This window comes from Carettochelys insculpta, chromosome 17 (assembly GCF_033958435.1).
Source record: "Carettochelys insculpta isolate YL-2023 chromosome 17, ASM3395843v1, whole genome shotgun sequence".
NCBI lineage: Eukaryota > Metazoa > Chordata > Testudines > Carettochelyidae > Carettochelys > Carettochelys insculpta.
The window spans coordinates 15537688-15557716 of NC_134153.1; the positions used below are offsets into that span (position 1 = coordinate 15537688).

The 20029-nt window shown below is 52.3% G+C and overlaps 1 long non-coding RNA gene across 1 annotated transcript in view; it reads right to left on the bottom strand.

Annotated features, from left to right (window-relative positions):
• Positions 1 to 1537: 1537 nt before the first annotated feature.
• The window catches only part of LOC142022385 (uncharacterized), a 272372-nt gene continuing 253880 nt past the window's right edge, over positions 1538 to 20029 (bottom strand). Inside the window, exons 3-4 of the long non-coding RNA XR_012647947.1 lie at positions 12081 to 12255; positions 1538 to 1661 (exon numbers count right to left, since the gene is read on the bottom strand). This is a non-coding gene — a long non-coding RNA (uncharacterized LOC142022385). The remainder of the gene's footprint in view (positions 1662 to 12080; positions 12256 to 20029) is intronic.

Here is a 20029-nt window from a genome sequence, read left to right on the forward strand (position 1 = left end):
TGAATCCTCACTCCAGTCTTCATTTTCTTCATTTTTTTAAAATTCAGTAACTGAAAAAAAGTACTTTTTTCATTTATTTTCAGGAAATTACTTCAGTGAAAGAGCCGACCAACACCAGGTACATCTGCTAGTACAAACAATAAGCAACACCTCAAACTCTTGTATCAAACCCTAACTTCTTTGCACCCCACAACAAAGAGAAATGAGTGGTGCTATTACATACCATCAAAAGGGTCTGTGAACCTTTATACCCACTCTCCTATCATCTCCCTCGTGGGAGACTCATTCACTGCATGCCAAGGATTTCAGGGCCTGTCCCAAAAGAATGTAGGGGGCTAAATAGGTGGATTTTTTTGGAGGAACATGTACTCTACTGGTGGTTTGCAGCTCCACACTGTGAACCAACAAGCTATCATTATTAAGTACTTTTATAACAGCCAAGGATCATGATCAAATTCACAGGGCTGCTGCCACCAGATTCCCACTCCACATTTACAGCCATAGTAAAGGAAGATAAACTCATTTGAGAGACTCCCTGCAGGCAGCAATTGACAGAACAGGCCTGTACCATGGCCATGGGGGTGACTATGAGAAGGTGCTTGTGGTTCTAGGTTTCTGGGCTATCTTACAATGTCCATCAAATGCTTCAAAGGTCTGACCCTGTTTTCAGAAAGGACTCCTAGAAGGCTCCACAGCCTAAAGTACTTGAGAGCCATTCTCAAGTCCCTTGGCATACACTCTCCCTCCACCCAACATAAGCACTTCAAGGCTCAACCACCTGCAAGAGCTAACCACTTAAAGGGACACCAGGGTGGCTCTTGGAGGATGAACCAGATCGAGCCAGATGGGGCAGAAGCAACAATGCCTACTCTCAGGCCATGTTCTGAGAGGTCCAAGCTAGTTTGGGCCAGAAATAGACTTTTGAAGGTGCAATCAAGGATGAAGTACCAGATCCCCAACTAGATCCAACCCATCTTACCTTCTCCTCCTGACTGACCCCTTTCTACCCTGCACAGTTCCATATCATCTCAGACTGCTGGACGCTCCACTCAGGAGAAAAGGAACATGAAAGCTAATTCTGTGCCATTCCTTCCCCTTACCTATGCTTTTTCAGAGACCTTTCTCACTCGCAAATTCCAGACGGTGCAGTTACTCCTATCTCTAGGGGCAGTGGAGGAAGTTCCTCAAGAGCAAAAGAGTGAAGATTTCCATTCCTATTATTTCCTAATACCAAAAGCCAAAGGGGGCCTAAGGCCATCTTGGACCTGCAAGAACTCAACAAGTTTGTAAAGAAACTCAGATTCTGCATGGTCTCTTGGCTTTCATCATCACCTGTATTTGTGAGTGCTACATCCTGGCAGTGACTCCTGCGCCTCCAATCAATGCCTTCTCTACCAGAGCACAAGGTTCATTAACAGTGTTCCTGGCTCATTCTTCAGAGAGGTAACATGTTCCTTCCTCCATGCTTTCACCACACACTTTGTGACTATTTGGCAGACCAGAGATGATGCAGCCATCAAACAGTGCTCAATCAGTAGTTCAGAGCATCCCCGAGAAGATAGATTCTTCCTTCTTTCTTTTCCTGGACATTTGTTTATTCCTGTACCATTTCTGTGCTTTACACCATGACAGAACTCTTCTGCCATCATGGCAATTTATCCCTTGGGAAAGGAAGTAACAAGATAACACTGTGGTAAATTGAATTAATTGATCTTTTTTTAAATTCATCAAGTAATTCCACATTCCCTTGACAATATCACACCTTCCCCAAGGAGCTTAATGTAATTTATCAAAGAGTAAATTAACAGTGACTTGATCACTGTTTGTAAATACCTGCACAGGGAACAGAAATTTGATAAAATGCCTGAAAAGTTAAGCTAGACAAATTTAGACTAAAAGTGAGGAACAAATGTTCAACAGTGAGGTTCATTAACCATGGAAACAATTTACTAAGGGTTGAGGTGGGTAACTGATTACAGGAATTTTTAAAATCAAGGTTGGATATTTTTCTAACCATTTTTCAAACATGGACTCATTTAGGGAAGTCATTGACCCGTGTTTTGCAGGAAGTCAGACAAGATTGTAATAATAGTCCCTTATAACTTTATAAATCTATGACATGTTAAATGCAACTGCAACCTCAAAAAGATTTCAACCAAACATAACCCCAACAGTTCACCTCAGGTAAAAGCCTGAGGAAACAGAAGCCTTATTTCATGCCTGGAAAGTAACCAGACTAGGGCTGTGTCAGGGTCACGTGGAAAGTGAACTCTAGAACAGATTGCTCATGGAGAGGAAGAGCTAGAAGGTCATATCCGGGAGATATTAATGAAAATGCCCCAATACATTTCCACTGTTATGACTGACTATTATGAAATCACTACTATGTCTTTCTGGCGTGGTTACGCTAGCCTCCGCCTTCCAGAAGGGACAAGCTAATGAGCCACTTTGGCAGATGCTAATGACATGTTGCCATGAATATGCATAACCTCATTAGCATAATGGCAGTTGTGCGCATTTCGAAAGTGTCACTTTCGAAACACACACTGCCCATGTAGACAGAGGCCTTTCAAAAGAACCCCTGGACTTCAAAAGCCTTTTCTTCCCATTTGGTTTTGGGAAGACGGGGCTTTTGAAGTCCAGGGGCCCCTGTCTACACAGGTGGCATGTGTTTCAAAAGTGGCACTTTCAAAATGCCTGCGGCCGCCATTATATTAATGAGATGCTGCATATTCATGGTAGCACCTCATTAGCATCTGCTGAAGTGGCTCATTACCATGCCCCTTCTGAAGAGTGGGGGCTAGTGTAGCCATGGCCTCCCTGTATGGACAGAGTGGAGGAAAGTAAGTGGGACACTCTATCTGTAGTCTTTACTCACATTAGCCATGTCTACACGTGCACGCTACTTCGAAGTAGCGGCACTAACCGAAATAGTGCCCGTCACGGCTACACGCGTCGGGCGCTATTTCGAAGTTAACTTCGACGTTAGGCAGCAAGACGTCGAAGTCGCTAACCCCATGAGGGGATAGGAATAGCGCCCTACTTCGACGTTCAACGTCGAAGTAGGGACCGTGTAGTCGTTGCGCGTCCTGCAACGTCGAAATTGCGGGGTCCTCCATGGCGGCCATCAGCTGAGGGGTTGAGAGACGCTCTCTGCAGCCCCTCAGCTCAATGGTGGCCGCGTGGAGCGGCCCCTTAAAGGTCCCCTCCCCCTCCCTTCCTGTGCAGGAAGCTGAGGGAACGTGCAGGCGGCAGCCCAGACATGCGGCCAGCCTGCACGTTCCTCAGCCAGCACAGAGAGCCACCCCAGCTGCGATGGCTGCCTGGCAGCATCCCCAGGGGACCCCCCCCAAGGGGAGCCAGGGCAGCCAGCCCAGCCAGGCGGGCAGCCAGGCTGGCAAGGGGCCACGGGGCCCCTCCTGGACGGAGGCCGAGCTGCGGGATCTGCTGGGGCTCTGGAGCGAGGAGGAGGTGCTCCAGGTAATGGGGAGCAAGAGGCGGAACGCGGATGCGTTCGCTCGGCTGGCCGACGGCCTGGCTGCCCGGGGTCACCCTGCCCGCACTCCTGATCATGTCAGGAGTAAGGTGAAGGAGCTGCGGCAGGGTTACTCCCGGGCCCGGGATGCGGCCGGCCAATCTGGGGCCGCCCCCGTCACTTGCCCCTTTTACAGAGAGCTCAGGGACATCCTGGGCCCCCGCCACACCTCCTCCCCTCCGGCCACCCTTGATACTTTGGTCGACGAGCCCCAGCAGGCCCTTCAGCCGGAGTCCGCCCCGGAGGTAAGCCCCGCACCCCGGGGGCCCCCCCCGGAGCCCATCCCCAGGACATCGCGGCAGGAGGAGGAGGGCTCCTCCTCCGCAGAATCCGGGCTGCAGATCCTCCTCCTGCCATCCTGGAGCAGCAGCCAGGCCTCCGCCCCCCGGGGATCTCCGGACCGTGGGAGTGGACCGACAGGTATGTACCCCCCTCTGGTGTACACCCCTGGGCTTGAGGGGCGGGGGGTAATAGATATGTGTCCAGGGACCCCCACATGCTCACATGGCCACGGCCCCAAGGACAGCAGGGCCATGTCCCTCACAGCAGTGCATCAGCCCCTGCCCCCCCCACCCCACACGACAGTGCCATGCCCCATCCCCGGGGCAGGGGGGAGCAGAACCTCGAGGGGCCCCCGGGAGGAGGGGGTGGGACACCCCGCAGCAGCAGCAGTAGCAACAGCAGCAGCAGCAGCATGTGATGGAGTGGGGGGAGTGCAAAAGGGAGACTCAGGCTAGATATGAGCAACAAGAGCCGAATAGCTCCCAGGGGCAAAGGATGATCGTGGGGCTACAGCTGGCAGGTGACACCTCTGCCCTGAACAAAGAGGAGGGAGGAGCCGAGCTGGCTTTGAACTGTGGGGGAGGGCGGGGGCCACAGGTAGAGGCTAGGGGAAGGAAGAGCTGGAAGGCAGCCAGCCTGAGGAGGGGGAAAGCTGCATCCCAGAGGGGCACCCCTTGGGGTCTTCTCCCCAGGACGGGTTGGAAGGACTGTCTCTTCCGACAGCTGGTGCTGTCACTCCTGGGAGAAACTGGGCATCTGTGGCCTAAGAAACCTCTCCTGTCAGACCCTGCGGAGTGAAGTGAGAGTCGCTCCCACCAGGGGACGGGGTGCAGTGCAGGGGGACCCCTGAACCCCATCCATCACAGCAGCATCTCCCGGGGACGGGGATGGGGAACCTGCAGCACAGGGCTGGGGGGACAAAGGCCACGGCTCGGACCCCACACTAACGCCTGTCTCCACTCTTCTTCCCCCCCTCCTCTCCTGTGTCCCGCACCTGCACCATCAGAAGGACCAGAAGAGAGCGCCGGAGAGGCATCAGTGGTCCCGGAGAGCCCTCCGGGGCCATCGCTCCAGGCAAGCCCCTCGGCCGAGGACCGACCGGCCCCACGGCGGGTTAGACGGTGGACCCTGCGCCACCACCAGCCGACGGCGACGGACCCCCAGCTGCTGGCCATCCACCGTCGGCAGCTGGAGGTCGCGGAGCAGCACCTGCAGCTGCAGAAGCGGGCGCTGGCCTGGCGCCAAGAGGCATGGGGGGGCCTACATGGAGAGTTTCAACTGCCTGGTGGACTACCTGGCCCCCCATGCCACGCCGGCCGCCGCAGCGCCCAACGTGCCTGCTCCACCTGCCGCACCACCAGCTGCTCCGCACGTCGCCGTCCTGTCCGCCGTCGCCCCGCCACCCACCGCCGAGGCCCGGAGCGCCGAGGGACCCCTGGAGCCAGCTGAGACTCGCCGGGCATATCTTCCGGTCCGCCCTGCCCCCAGCCAGCCCCGGACAGGGCTGCGGCCGCGGCTAGGCTCCCGGCCGCCCACGCCCAGTGCCAGACTTTAGGGGCGAGGGGCCCGGGACGTGGCCCCCCCCTTGTATATAGTTGGGACTTATTATTTTGTGCCCCCGGTTTGCCCCGTCCCCCCATGTAAATAGTTCTCCCCTTTATCATCCCTGGTTTTCTTTTTATTACTGAACACACTTTTTTATTACTATTGTTTTATTTGTACATATTACTTTGGTTCCACACATGTTGTATATAGTTTGTTCTTGTTTTATATTTATAGTTAAAAAAAAAAGTTCTAAAAGAAAAAGCAGTTTAAGTTCAGCCACAAGTGCATGCTGTCATTTGTCCAGGAAAAGTGGGAGGGGGGTGCGGTTGGGTGCTCCATGGTGTGGGCGTTGGGGCAGGGAGTGTGGTGGAGGAAGGGGCGGGCAGTGGGGGGCCTGGCAGAGTTCACCCTGCGGCCTCATCATCGAAGTGGGCCCGCAGGGCCTCCCGGACCCGGGTCCCTTCGGGGTCCACCTGCCGACTGGGGGCAGCGGGTGGCTGCACGTCGGCCCTGCCGGCCTCCGCAGCCCAGCCCTGGAAAAAGCCCTCCCCTTTGCTCTCCACCAAATTGTGCAGGGCGCAGCAGGCACCCACAATCAGGGGGATGTTGTTGGGGCCCGCATCCAGGTGGGTCAGGAGACATCTCCAGCGTCCCTTCAGGTGGCCAAATGAGCGCTCCACCACCTGGCGCGCGTGGTTCAGGCGCTGGTTGAAGCGCTCCTGGCTGGCTGACAGATGGCCCATGTATGGGTGCATGAGCCAGGGCCGGAGGGGGTATGCCACATCTGCGATGACGCAGAGGGGCATGGTGGTGTCCCCCAGAGGGATCTCCCGCTGGGGGATGTAGGTCCCCGCCTCCAGCCGGCGGCACAGGCCCGAGTTCCGGAAAACCCGGGTGTCGTGGGTGCTGCCAGGCCAGCCCACATAAATGTCCTGGAAACAGCCCCGGCTGTCCACCAACGCCTGGAGGACCACAGAATGGTAGCCCTTGCGATTGATGTAGCATCCTCCACTGTGATGCGGGGCGCGGATGGGGATGTGAGTCCCATCCAGAGCCCCGAAGCAATTGGGGAAGCCCAGGGTGGCAAAGGCCGTGATGGTGGCATCTGGGTCCCCCAGCCTCACAAGCCTGTGCAGGAGCATGGCATTGATGGCACGCACAACCTGCAGGGAAAGCACATGTGACAGCACCAAAGAGGGGTGAGCAGGGTGTGCGTGGCCCTGCTCTGCCCTGCCCTCCCCTCCCCTCCTCTGCCCTGCTCTCCCCCGCCCTCCCCTCCTCTCCTCTGCCCTGCCCTGCTCTCCCCCGCCCTCCCCTCCTCTCCTCTGCCCTGCCCTGGCCTCCCCTCCCCTCCCCTGCCCTCCTCTGCCTGGGCCCCCCTCCCCTACCCTGCCCTCCCCCCGTGGGTTCTCTTACCTCCATGAGGACAGCCCCGACGGTGGTCTTGCTGACACCAAACTGCTGCCCCACGGATCGGTAGCTGTCAGGAGTGGCCAGCTTCCAGACAGCGATGCCAACCCGTTTCTCCACTGTGAGGGCACGCCGCATGGCGGTGTCCTGGTGCCTGAGTGCGGGGGTGAGCCACTGGCACAGCTCCAGAAATGTCTGCCGGCTCATCCTGAAGTTCCTGAGCCAGCAGTCGTCGTCCCACTCCCCAAGCACCAGCCGCTCCCACCAGTTGGTGCTGGTGGGGTAGCTCCACAGCTGCCGGCGTGTGAGGCGGGGGTTGGGGCAGGGTTGCTGCAGGGTTGGGGGTTGAGCCCTGCTGCCCTGGGGACAGCTCCTCCTCCGGTGTAGCAAGGAGGTGCTCAGCTGCCTCCCGCATGGCATGGAGCAGGGCAAGCCCTGCTCCTACCAGGAGGGCTGGGTGGACCTCTGGCTGCTGCTGCTGCTGCTGCTGCTGCTGCTGCTGCTGCTGCTGCTGCTGCTGCTGGGGGTCCACGCCTGCGTCGCCCAGGGTCTGTGTGCCTATGGCTCCTCAGACCACGTGCTGTGCAGGCTGAGTGTGTCTGGGAGGGGCCCTTTAAGGGAGCGGCTAGCTGTTGCCCCGGAAGCGCTAGTCCACCCTGTGACCCTGTCTGCAGCTGTGCCTGACATCCCTATTTCGATGTGTGCTACTTTGGCGTGTAGACGTTCCCTCGCTGCGCCTATTTCGATGTGGTGCTGCGTAACATTGAAGTTGAACATCGACGTTGCCAGCCCTGGAGGACGTGTAGACGTTATTCACCGAAATAGCCTATTTCGATGTAGGCTTCACGTGTAGACGTAGCCATTATCTCCCATATTTTTCAGTGGGAGCTGGACTGAGCAGAAAATGTGTGGCTCTTAGAAAAAAGAGTTTATCTGTTTTGCTTAGTAACCTCAAGGCATTGTTGTTGCCAGCTTTATTCTCTACCCACCATCAGTACTACACCATAACAAAAACACACATTTTAGTGCTAGCTAAGTTACTGCAGGATTGCTTGGATCTTCCCTTATCTTGATCGGTTGTCTGCAGAGATTTAATTCATGCTCTTTAGTACAAGATGGATTACTGTAATATACTTTCAGCTGATTTCTCAAAGGTGACCATTTGCTACATTACAAAGAAAATGTTGCAGTCATAGTACAAAGAGCATGATTTTGTCAGTTTTATGTTGATTGTCAGAGAACAAAGTCAGGATTGCAACAATCTTTAGTGCTAAAACCAGGAAATGGCACAAATATCCAATGGATCATTTCTCCTCTTCTCACACTCCTAACTTCCTACAGACTACGTCCTGACATTAATTTTGTATCTCAGATGGCCTACAGATTTCATGGGGGAATTTTGCATGCATCCACACCAGTGACAGGGTTTGCCTCATAATGATTTGTCATAGGAAGCAAGTGAGATAAAATTCTGTCAATTACAAACGCACATAGGTGTAGATAGTAATGTAGACCACTATCCTTCCATCAGTTCTCATGCTAAAACACTCACACTTCAAATCTTCCTTAAATTTTAGCAGCTCACTCACTTTTGCTTTAGTTAGACCTCCCACAACCTATGCTTACTAGTGTAATGAATATGTAGTGAGTCCACATTTATAGCTAAGAGACCTTTATGAAGAACTCTGTCAGATAAGTTATTTGCTAAGTTCTTTTCCAAAACCATGGAAGAAGGGGAAAAGGAGGAATGAGGCTAAATAATTTTGTGAACTAAGCCTACCATAAAAGAAATTATTGAAAACAGATTTGAAAAAAAGATTTATGGAACATGTATGAAATATTGCAAATAATTACTTAACTTGATGCTAATGTGAGATAAGAGAATATGGCTTTTCTCTCTGTTCTCCATATTTCAAAACATTTAAAAAAAGCCTTTCCAGTTTGTAGTCATCTTTAATTTACTGATATTCAGAAAGGCGGGAGATGGGGAGACAGGAATGTACAAGCTTCAAAAACCACATCTGAGAAAGATGAATGCCCAATTTAGCTGAGAAATTACAATAGCATTTAATGTCAGATAAAAGCCAGGGATTTTCATTTATTTTGTTAATCATAAATACAACGAGCAGAGCAGACTATCTTTTTTAATTATTTTGCTTAATCACAAATATGGTTTCAGTGATGCAGATTGAAAAATGTTGCTCACTGAGGTGAGTTAAATTCCTTTAACTTACACATTCCAATAAAATCATCAGAGCTGTCTTTTATTGAGCTGTCGTAGGCTATTCAACCTAACTTAGAGACAATAATTTATATTTGTGTCTCTGTAGTGAGGTGCAGTGGCCTCCCCCTGACTCAGAGGCCAATGAGGACTCCCAGAGACCTTGGTGGGTGGGCCCAGAACACCTGGGCCCTGCCCCACAAAGAGCAGCACCTGGAGCCAGAAGTGTGACAGGCAGGGCCCGAGGATCATTAAAAGTTTGGGCTCTGAGCAGAGTGGAGGATCCTGACCAGGCACCTGTGAGCTGGAGCCGAAGGACCCGCTCCAGACAACCAGGCCGGCAAGTGCTGGCCAGCTTCCTGGACCAAAGTGGGCCACAGCTGAGCCTTTCCCTGGCCCAGTACCCAAACTTTCCTGATCTACTGGGGCCCTCAGGACTGTGGCAACCCCCACACCCCAAGGACCAGGCTGAGCTGGGGACCCTGCCCACTGCCAGCTACCCCAGGGACCCAGACAGGAATGAGCCTGGGACTCTGCTGGCTGCTAGCAACCACGAGCCCTCAGACCTGCCTCAGCCTATGATCATGCCCCCTGTCCAGTACCCAAATGACATGGAGATACCCGACTGGCTGGACCTGCCAGCTGCCACTTACCCAGAGGAGGCCCATGTTCCTGACCTCACGAGCACCCCAAGTGGGACCAGGCACTGATGGAGGTGAAGGTAGGAAGCAACTTGGACATTACTCTCCATCAGTATCATCATCAGCACCTTGCCTAGATGACTTGTTAGGGCAATTGTTCTGTAGTCCTTGCACTCCAATGTACTTTCTTTCTTGTGTATTGTCATTAGCATGGATCTTGTCCATTCTTTAGGTTCCTTCCCTTCTTTCCATGCTACATAGTTGGTGTATTTACTGAATCATACTTTCTCCACTGTATTTGATCATCTCTCCTGTGATCTTATAATTTCCAGGGCTCTTGATGTTCTTTAGTCATTTCAGTGGTCTTTCTACTTCCTCCTTCTACTTCTCGCTCTCAATGCTCAGTGGAGAGATCTTTCAGTTCTTGGATCAGCCTCTCTGAGACACTTGGGTCCAACTGTGCTTTGTACAAATCACTGCAATATCTCGTCCATCACTGCACAACCTTCTCCTTGTTCATGAGCACCTCTTTGTTCTCATCTTTGATCACCATGTACTTCGGCTGCCACTTCCTATTACTGTTCCTAATCATCTTACACACCTCCCTGGTCTTACATTCACCATAATACCTCTCTATAACTTCACGCTGCTCCTCTAACCATTTTGCATTATCTTTTCTGGCCTCTTTCCATTGAATTTCACCCTATCTTGATGTTCTGCCCTCTCAGAAACATCCCTCTGATCTTCAATGCTCTCTTCTCTGGGACCAACTTCCGTGTCTCCTGTGTAATCCACTTCTTATTGATCTTCTCTTCTTCCTGTGTAATCCACTTCTTCCTCTGTCTGCTCAATTTTCTCTTCTGTTGCTGGGGCTATCCCTTTGACTCTTATCTAGGTCATTCACTGTGCCTGCATTCCTAATCTTCTCTTCAAGCACTTCTCTGTATGCATTCCCTATTTCTTCCTTGCCTAGCCTTGTCACATCTCTTCTTTTCTTAAACTGTATCTTACACTTTCTTGTGAGTTTATCTTGATGTTTGCAATCACTAGACTGTGGTCTGAGTCTATTTCCACTCCTTGGAAAGTTCAGCTCTGCTGTACTGATGTTACCCATCTTCTTCTTATCAAAATCATATCTATCATGTTTTTGGACTTCCCGTCATTTGATCGCTATGTCCACTTCCTACGCTCCTTTTATTGGAATCTCATGTTGCAGATCACCATCTTATATTCCGTAGCAAACTCTAGTAGTTTCTCACTTTGTTCATTTCTTTCTCTGTATCCAAACCTTCCCATGACTCTCTCTCAACCTTTGTTATCTGTTCCAACCTTTGTGTTCCAATCTCCTCCTTCTCTCTTTGGTATCTCCTCCAGTGTCTTCGTCAAGTCTTTATAGAATAGCTCAATCTTGTCCTCTGTACTTTTTGACATGGGTGCATACACCTGAAAGACTGATGTTGAATGGTTTGGCTTTGAATCTCACTACCATTGTTTTTGTACTCAACAGTTTGTATCCTAATAATACTCTTCTAGCTCTTTTGCTTAGAAGAAATCAGACTCCTGCCTCATGCTTTGCTTTGTTCCCTGACCAAATGACTTCACAACCACACATCTCTCCTGAGGAAGGCCAACAGATCTCCACCAGTTCAAGTATATTGCATCAGGATCTCTCCATCTCCTTCCAAAGCAGCTCTAATTTTCCAGTCGCCCACTGTGTTCAGATGTTCCATGTTCCAATGAATAGCATATCAAAACAAAAAGCAGTCAAGTAGCACTTTAAAGACTAGCAAAATAGTTTATTAGGTGAGCTTTCGTGGGACAGACCCACTTCTTCAGACCAAAGTGGGTCTGTCCCACGAAAGCTCACCTAATAAACTATTTTGCTAGTCTTTAAAGTGCTACTTGACTGCTTTTTGTTTTGATAGTGTATAGACTAGCACGGCTTCCTCTCTGTTACTATTGAATAGCATATGTGTTAGTTGTAATTTTCTTTCAGTAGCCATCTTATTGACCCAACCCCAGTCGTTCAATTGGTGTCACAGACCATGTTTATCTGGGCATCTTTTATCAGTTAGTCATACCAGCATCAGATTTCATTTGTATTGTTTCACAATCAGCACACCGTCACTCATCTGACCAACGTTCCTCCCTTATCAAGGCTTGGGACTGGCATGGAACCCCCAGAGGCTTCATGGCAGAGTTATGCTTCATTTGCATAGTTAAAAGTGAAGGGCCTGATAATACACTGATAATATACTATGCCAAATTCTGACCACAGTCTTTGTTCAGAATCTTTAACAGAAGACTACACAAGCAGGCCTGAAGAGCTGGGGCTTAATTGATAAAGGTATGGCGCAGATAGTAAAACAAGTCTTTGTGTAACTAGTCATAAAACAAGAGCTTAGACAGTATAACCTTTGGTGTTAAAGTAGTAACTAGGACTTACCTTGAATTATAGCCTCATAATTCATCGAAGAGGAGCCTGGAAGTCGACTCCCCAGCTGAGGGAGAGATGACAATCTATGTCCTCCAATAATAGCCTGTGGTCAGGAAAAGGTCTAACATATCAGCCCAGGTGATGGTGTCCGCCATTCACAGATGAGAAACTAAGCCACTTGGCACTGGACAGGGAAAGATGGAAGGAAATTGTGAGAGAGGCATCAGACACCAATGGGCTTGGAACCCAGGGTTATTGATGATGATGATGATGATGATGATGATGATTCACAGATGCCCATTTGAGCCCATCAGTAATTATTGCCAATATATATACATTGCTTATTGTACCTTTATGTCTCAAGATCATACAGGAATACATGTATGGAAAAGGCCTATCAGGAGTGCCACCTATCATTCCTAAATACCTGGAATTGGAATTCAACCCATCTTCTACAAGAAGAAACTTAGATAAGACTTTTGTATTCACATGTAAACTTGAACCATGGGTGGAGCACTTATGTAACCTTTTAGACTTTTGACTAACTGTGCTCATTATGCCTTACTGCTACCATCTGTCTAGGGGCTTATCTGTGCATGCCATGTTCAGTTAGGCCCCAGACCTTCAGACTTTTCTCCTAAGCCACTGACTGTAATGTACTAGCCCTGGGTTGTAGTACTCTGTTCATTGTTTATAAAACATCTGGCACGGACCACTCTCAGAAGACAGGATACTGGGCGAGATAAATTATTAGTCTGAACATTGCATACAGATGTGAAACTTGGTTGTACCCATGTTAAGTGGGCATCTGGCTAATTAAAATCATGCTGGACCATGGATGTTGCTGGACCAGAGAATGCTGGCCTTAGAGAGGTTCAGCCTCTTACAAAAATGAAAGAAAGGGATATAGTTCTTCAGCTACTGTAGGGTTTCTTCCTTACAGAGTTTTCTAAATAGCTTCACATGTTTGAATGGTACTGGCACTGATCCTGGGACATAATCTTGAACAATATTTAAGAGTGGTAGCTTGAAACAACATTAGACTGGAAAAACCCCAGGAGACTATACAGTCTGTACTAATGGAAGCCCACACAAACGTTTTTGATTTTGAGGAGGACTGCAAAATGTAGGAATAGTTATTTGGAAAGCTGTCTTAGAAATAAACTCAGGAAAACAGGAAAGATTTATGAAACTGAGAGTCTGCAATTGAAATTCCTCCCAGTTAAACATTAGCAGATAAAGTGACAGCATAGACCAATCGAATGGTTTGTCCATTTCCCGGTTATGAGATGATTGTTGACAGCAGCAAACTAATTGATTGTAATGATTCAGGATTGGCCCTTAGTATAATCAATATGCAGAAGGCTAACAGTGGGTGCATTCATTACTTCCCTGAATAATAGACACAATCTGGGAAGGAAGAGAATGGAGAGACTTGTAAGGTTTATGCTCCATAGTAAATTGAAGAGAAAACTTAAAATAGAACAGTAGATTGTGGACACTGAAGATGCAAACAACATCTTGGGTTCATTTAGCCCTTTTACTCTTCAGAAATGATCGACAAGCGGATACTGCTCAGAATTATTTGATAAAGAGTTTCTGCACATTGTGACAGCCCACAGTAGGTTATAGTCACCTAGTGGAGGGCATGTACCTGGGCAGTTGGATCTGTACTTTTATGTTCCCCAGGGACTATGGGCCAGCAAGGATCAGCCTGAGGCACCAGGCCAAACCAACAGCTGGGGCTAATTAAAAACCTGCAGTCTATCAAGGCCTGTGGAGCCCTTGAAAAAGGCTCCTCTCATGTAAGGAGGAAAGGTCTGCAATAGAGAAGGCTTGCTGGAGCTACAGGAAAAAAGTACTGGGGAAAGAGTCTGAGGAAATGGCCCAGGGAGGAAGCTGTTGCCCTTTTGGCTGAGGTAGACTGCCCCTCCAGCAGCAGCTGCCCAGGGTGCCTGGGCCAGAACCTGGATCGAGTGAGAAGGGACTAGGTTCCCCCCAAACTGCCCCCACACTCCCCAGAACAGCTTGGAAGGAGCAGGGAGAGCCTCAACGTCCATGTGGGGGCTTCCCCCATTTATGACTGTGCCCATGATGAGTAGGCTGTGCCCCACCCTGGTGGCAGAGCAAAAAGTAGCAAAGTGAGCCTCTGAGGCATTACCTTAACCTCCCCCAAAGTGCAGGACCCACAAGGGATTGCTCAGGACTTTGTTACAATCCATATTTCAGCCTATGAATTTGCCATGATGGTAACAAATTTAAGCATGCTCCAGTTCTGTGTGATTCGTCATCCTACATCACATGCTGTTGTTTTTTGCAATTTAATGGAATGACTTCAAGATTCACAGATTTCCCTATATAGCTTCTTGATCATTGCAGTGTGAATATGCATACGGACTCTCTTCTTTTCACACAAAACTTTGCAATCAAATAAGGCTTTTGCAAGTGTTCAGAAAAAACAAATAAAAGGTGTCACGAATACAATCAAATGGGATTATCTATTTTATGCAGATTATATTCCCAAATACCTTTGGCTTCACTCTATTTTTAAGAATATTTTATAAAAATATAGTACATAGGGGCATATGAAATAAGGGAATTAAACAATCCTAGACTGCAGCAACTATGAAACCAATCTGTCTTTAGGTATGACCCATAAATCACAATCATAGAAGTAACGTATACAAACACTTAACATATCATTCTACCAACACGGGCCTCTTCCATAAAATATATTTTATTCGAATTTGTTCAGACCAATTTAAAATATATACATGGGTGACATTTATTCTGGGAGATATTCCATAGCTATGTAGCCCTCCTTATAATGAAGCAGATATCCTGCATATTTATTTATTTTGTCTTCCTGACCTACAGTAGTTCAGGAAAATTAGTAGACTTGGCTTCTGACTTCGTACACATATTTCTGGGTAAAATGGGGTGTGTATCTGATGAATATTGCAGATGAATACCCAGCTCTTTGATTTGCGTATGGCAATAAGTACTGAGGAGCACTTTGGAACTTGCAATGAATTACAACTGCATGAGTCAGAATGCAAAAAATAGGGTAGCCTGAGAGTGTGCTAAAAGGAAATGCAGTCCCATGAATTATATATTTAGTCTATACTAATAGGTCTATTCTGCCTCAATTCTCTTTGCTTTTCCCTAGTCATGCATAATATTATCCTCTCAGTTTCGGCTTTTCCTTAGTTCGCTATTAGGGTACATGTACACTGCAACCATAGGTTATAATGGCAATACACCCAAGCTAGGGTTAAGATAGCTCTCACAGATCACTGCAGCAGTGAAATCACAGGAGCATGGTCTTCAGCACAGGCTATAGAAGCTTACTGGGAGCCCTGGGTAATTAGTCAGACAGCTAGCCCCAGCTGAAGCCATGGTTTACTGCTAGCTTGGGTATGTCTACACCTGATCATTGAACTGGAGACATGTCCTTAGTTGTCTGCTTCTCTTAAACATTTTGGGCCAGGTTATGAATCTTTGCTGTGCCCTTGGGCAGGGACATAAAAGCACCTTTATTTCCTAAGCTACGTCTACACGTGAACGCTACATCGAAGTAGCTTATTTCAATGTAGCGACATCGAAATAGGCTATTTCGATGAATAACGTCTACACGTCCTCCAGGGCTGGCAACGTCGACGTTCAACATCGACATTGCGCAGCACCACATTGAAATAGGTGCTGCGAGGGAACGTCTACATGCCAAAGTAGCACACATCGAAATAAGGGTGCCAGGAACAGCTGCAGACAGGGTCACAGGGCGGACTAGAGCTTCCGGGGCAACAGCCGCTCCCTTAAAGGGCCCCTCCCAGACACACGCAGCCTGCACAGCACGCGGTCTGCAGAGCCATAGGCACACACACCTCGAACGACGCAGTCATGGACCCCCAGCAGCAGCAGCAGCAGCCAGAGGTCCACCCAGCCGCCCCTGCAGGAGCAGTGCTTGCCCTGCTCGATGCCATGCAGGAGGCAGCTGAGCACCTCCTTGCCACAGAGGAGGAGCTGCCTGCAGGGGAGGAGGACTCACCCCCAACCCTGCAGCACCCCGCCCCCCCGCCCTCACACACCGCCGGCTGTGGAGCTACCCCACCAGCACCGACTGGTGGAAGCGGCTGGTGCTCGGAGAGTGGGATGACAATCACTGGCTCCAGAACTTTTGTATGAGCCGGCAGACATTTCTGGAGCTATGCCAGTGGCTCACCCCCGCACTCAGACACCAGGACACCGCCATGCGGCGTGCCCTCACAGTGGAGAAACGGGTCGGCATCGCTGTCTGGAAGCTGGCCACACCAGACAGCTACCGATCTGTGGGCCAGAAGTTTGGCGTTGGCAAGGCCACCGTCGGGGCTGTCCTCATGGAGGTAAGAGGACCCACGGGGGCAGGGGGGGGGAGGCAGCCCTGGCAGGGGAGGGGAGGGGGGCCCTAGCAGGGGAGGGCCACACACACCCTGCACACCCCTCATTGGTGCTCTCCCATGTGCTTCCCCTGCAGGTCGTCCACGCCATCAACGCCCTGCTCCTCCACAGGCTCGTGAGACTGGGGGACCCGGATGCCACCATCGCGGGCTTTGCCACCCTGGGCTTCCCCAATTGCTTCGGGGCTCTGGATGGGACCCACATCCCCATTCGCGTCCCGGAACACAGTGGAGGATGCTACATAAACAGGAAGGGCTACCACTCAGTGGTCCTCCAGGCCTTGGTGGACAGCCGGGGCCATTTCCTGGACATTTATGTGGGCTGGCCTGGCAGCACCCACGACGCCCGGGTATTCCGGAACTCGGGCCTGTGCCGCCGGCTGGAGGCAGGGACCTACATCCCCCAGTGGGAGATCCCTGTGGGGGACACCACCATGCCCCTCTGCGTCATCGCAGATGCGGCATACCCCTTCCGGCCCTGGCTCATGCACCCGTACACGGGCCATCTGTCAGCCAGCCAGGAGCGCTTCAACATGTGCCTGAACCACGTGCGCCAGGTGGTGGAGCGCACATTTGGCCGCCTCAAAGGGCGCTGGAGGTGTCTCCTCACCCGCCTTGATGTGGGCCCCACCAACATCTCCCAGATTGTGGGTGTGTGCAGTGCCCTATGCAACCTGGTGGAGAGCAAGGGGGAGGCCTTCTTTCACGGCTGGGCTGTGGAGGCCGGCAGGGCCGATGTGCAGCCACCCGCTGCCCCCAGTCACCAGGTGGACCCCGAAGGGACCAGGGTCCGGGAGGCCCTGTGGGCCCACTTCGATGAGGCTGCAGGGTGAACGCTGGCAGGCCCCCCACTGCACCCCCCAAATCCTCCACAACACTCCCTGCCCCTACGCCCACACCACAGAGCACCCAAGAGCACCCCCCCCACTTTTCTTGTAAAAATAAAAGCAGACAGTTGTTTGTCAACTCAAACATTTTCTTTACTACATCTCTTATACTATTATTATTATTATTATTATTATAAATATTCTGAAACAGACAAACTATGTACAGGGGAAATCAAACTGATAAATATATATACATTATAAAAATTGGGATAACATGAAAGGGGAAGACAAGGAAGGGGAGAACTATTTACATGGGGGGTAAGGATCAGCAAAGTAATGGGTCACAAATACAAACTGTTTACAAGAAAAGAACAACAAACTGGGGGATATATACAAAGGGGGGGGGGCCACATCCTGGGCCCCACGCCCCTACAGTCCAGCGCTGGGGGTGGGCGGCCGGGATCCCTGCCTCGGCCGCAGCCCTGGCTGGGGCTGTTTGGGGGCCAGGCGGACCGGGAGATACGGCCAGCGAGTGTCAGCTGGCCCCAGGTCCCCCTCGGCAGAATGGCCCTCGGTGGCGGGTGGCGGTGCGACGGCGGACGGTGCAGCAGCTGAAGTAGCAGGTGGAGCAGGCAGGGCGGGCGCTGTGGCGGCCGGCACAGCCTCGGGGGGCCAGGGAGTCCGCGATGCGGTTGAGGGTCCGCATGTAGGCCCCCCATGCCTCCTGGCGCCAGGCCAGCGCCCGCTCCTGGAGGTGGAGGCGGCGTTCCTCCACCCGCAGCCGCTGCTCGGCAACCTCCAGCTGCCGACGGTGCAATGCCAGCAGCTGGGGGTCCGTCGCCAGCGGGTGGTGGTGCTGCGTCCGCCGTCTTCCCCGCTGTGGGGCCGGTCATTGCTCCGCCGAGGGGCTGGCCTGGAGTGATGGCCCCGGAGGGCTTTCCGGGACCACTGATGCCTCGCCGGCGCTCTCCAGTCCTTCCGATGGTGCAGCTCCGGAACACAGGAGGGGGGGAAGAAGAGTGGAGACAGCCGTTAGTGTGGGCCCCGAGCCGTGGCCCTTGTCCCCCCACCCCTCTGCTGCAGGTTCCCCATCCCCGTCCCCAGGAGATGCTGCTGTGATGGGGTTCAGGAGTCCCCCTGCACTGCACCCTGTCCGCTGGCAGGAGTGACTCTCACTCACTCAGCAGGTACGACAGGAGGTTTATTAGGCAACAGATGCCCAGTTTCTCCCAGATACGACAGTACAGCAGTCAGAGATGGTCCTTCCAACCTGTCCTGGGGAGAAGACCCCGAGGGGTGCCCCTCTGGGGTGTAGCTTTCCCCCTCCTCAGGCTGGCTGCCTTCCAGCTCTCCCTTCCCCTAGCCTCTAACTGCCGCCCCTGATTCAAACCCAGCTCGGCTCCTCCCTCCTCTCTGTTCAGGGCAGAGGTGTAACCTGCCAGTTGTAGCCCCAGGATCATCCTTAGCCAGTGGGAGCTATTCAGCTTGTTTCTCATATCTAGCCTGAGTCTCGCATTTGCACTCCCCCCACTCCATCACATGCTGCTGCTGCTGCTGCTGCTGCTGCTGCTGCTGCTGCTGCTGGGTGTCCCACCCCCTCCCCCCCGGGGGACCCTAGAGGTTCTGCTCCCCCCAGCCCCGGGGATGGGGCATGGCACTGTCGTGCTGGGGGCGGGGGGCAGGGGCTGATGCACTCCTGTGAGGGACATGCCACTGCTGTTCCTGGGGCCATGGTCATCTGGGCATGTGGAGGGCCCTGGCCATATTTATTACCCTCGTCCCTCAACCCCGGGGGGGGTTCACCGGGGGGGTACATACCTGATGGTCCACTCCCACGGTCGGGGGACACCCGGGGTGGCAGACGCCCGGCTGGAGCTCCTGGATGGGAGGATGATGTGCAGGCCGGCGTCACTGGAGGAGGAGTCCCTCTCCTCCTCCTCCTCCTCCGGTGCCCCGGGGGTGGGCTCCTGGGGGGGCCCCCGGGGTGCGGGGCTTACCTCTGGGGCGGACTCTGCCTCCGGGGCCTGCTGGGCCTCCTCGGCCGAGGTATCAAGAGTGGCCGGAGGGGAGGAGGTATGCCGGGGGCCCAGGATGTCCCTGAGCTCCCTGTAAAAGGGGCAAGTGACGGGGGCGGCTCCAGATCGGCCAGCCGCATCCCGGGCCCAGGTGTAACCCTGCCGCAGCTCCTTCAGTTTACTGCGTCCATGATCCGGAGTGCGGGCAGGGTGACCCCGGGCAGCCAGGCCCTCGGCCAGCCGAGCGAATGCATCCGCGTTCCGCCTCTTGCTCCCCATTACCTGGAGCACCTCCTCCTCACTCCAGAGCCCCAGCAGGTCCTGAAGCTCGGCCTCCGTCCAGGAGGGGCCCCGCTGCTGCTTCCCCACCTGGCTGCTGGGCTGTGAGCCCTGGCTCCCCTTGGAGGGGGTCCCCTGGGCGTGCTGGGGGGGCTGCCGGGCGGCCATCGCGTTGGGTGGGGTGTGGGTGGCTGCGGAGGAGCGTGCAGGCGAGCTGCATGTTACTGCTGCTGCCTGCACGCTCTCTCAGCTTCCTGCAGAGGAAGGGAGGGGGCGGGGAGCTTTAAGGGGCCGCTCCACGTGGCCACCATTGAGCTCAGGGGCTGGAGAGAGCGTCTATCAACCCCTCAGCTGATGGCCGCCATGGAGGACCCCACAATTTCGATGTTGCGGGACGCGCA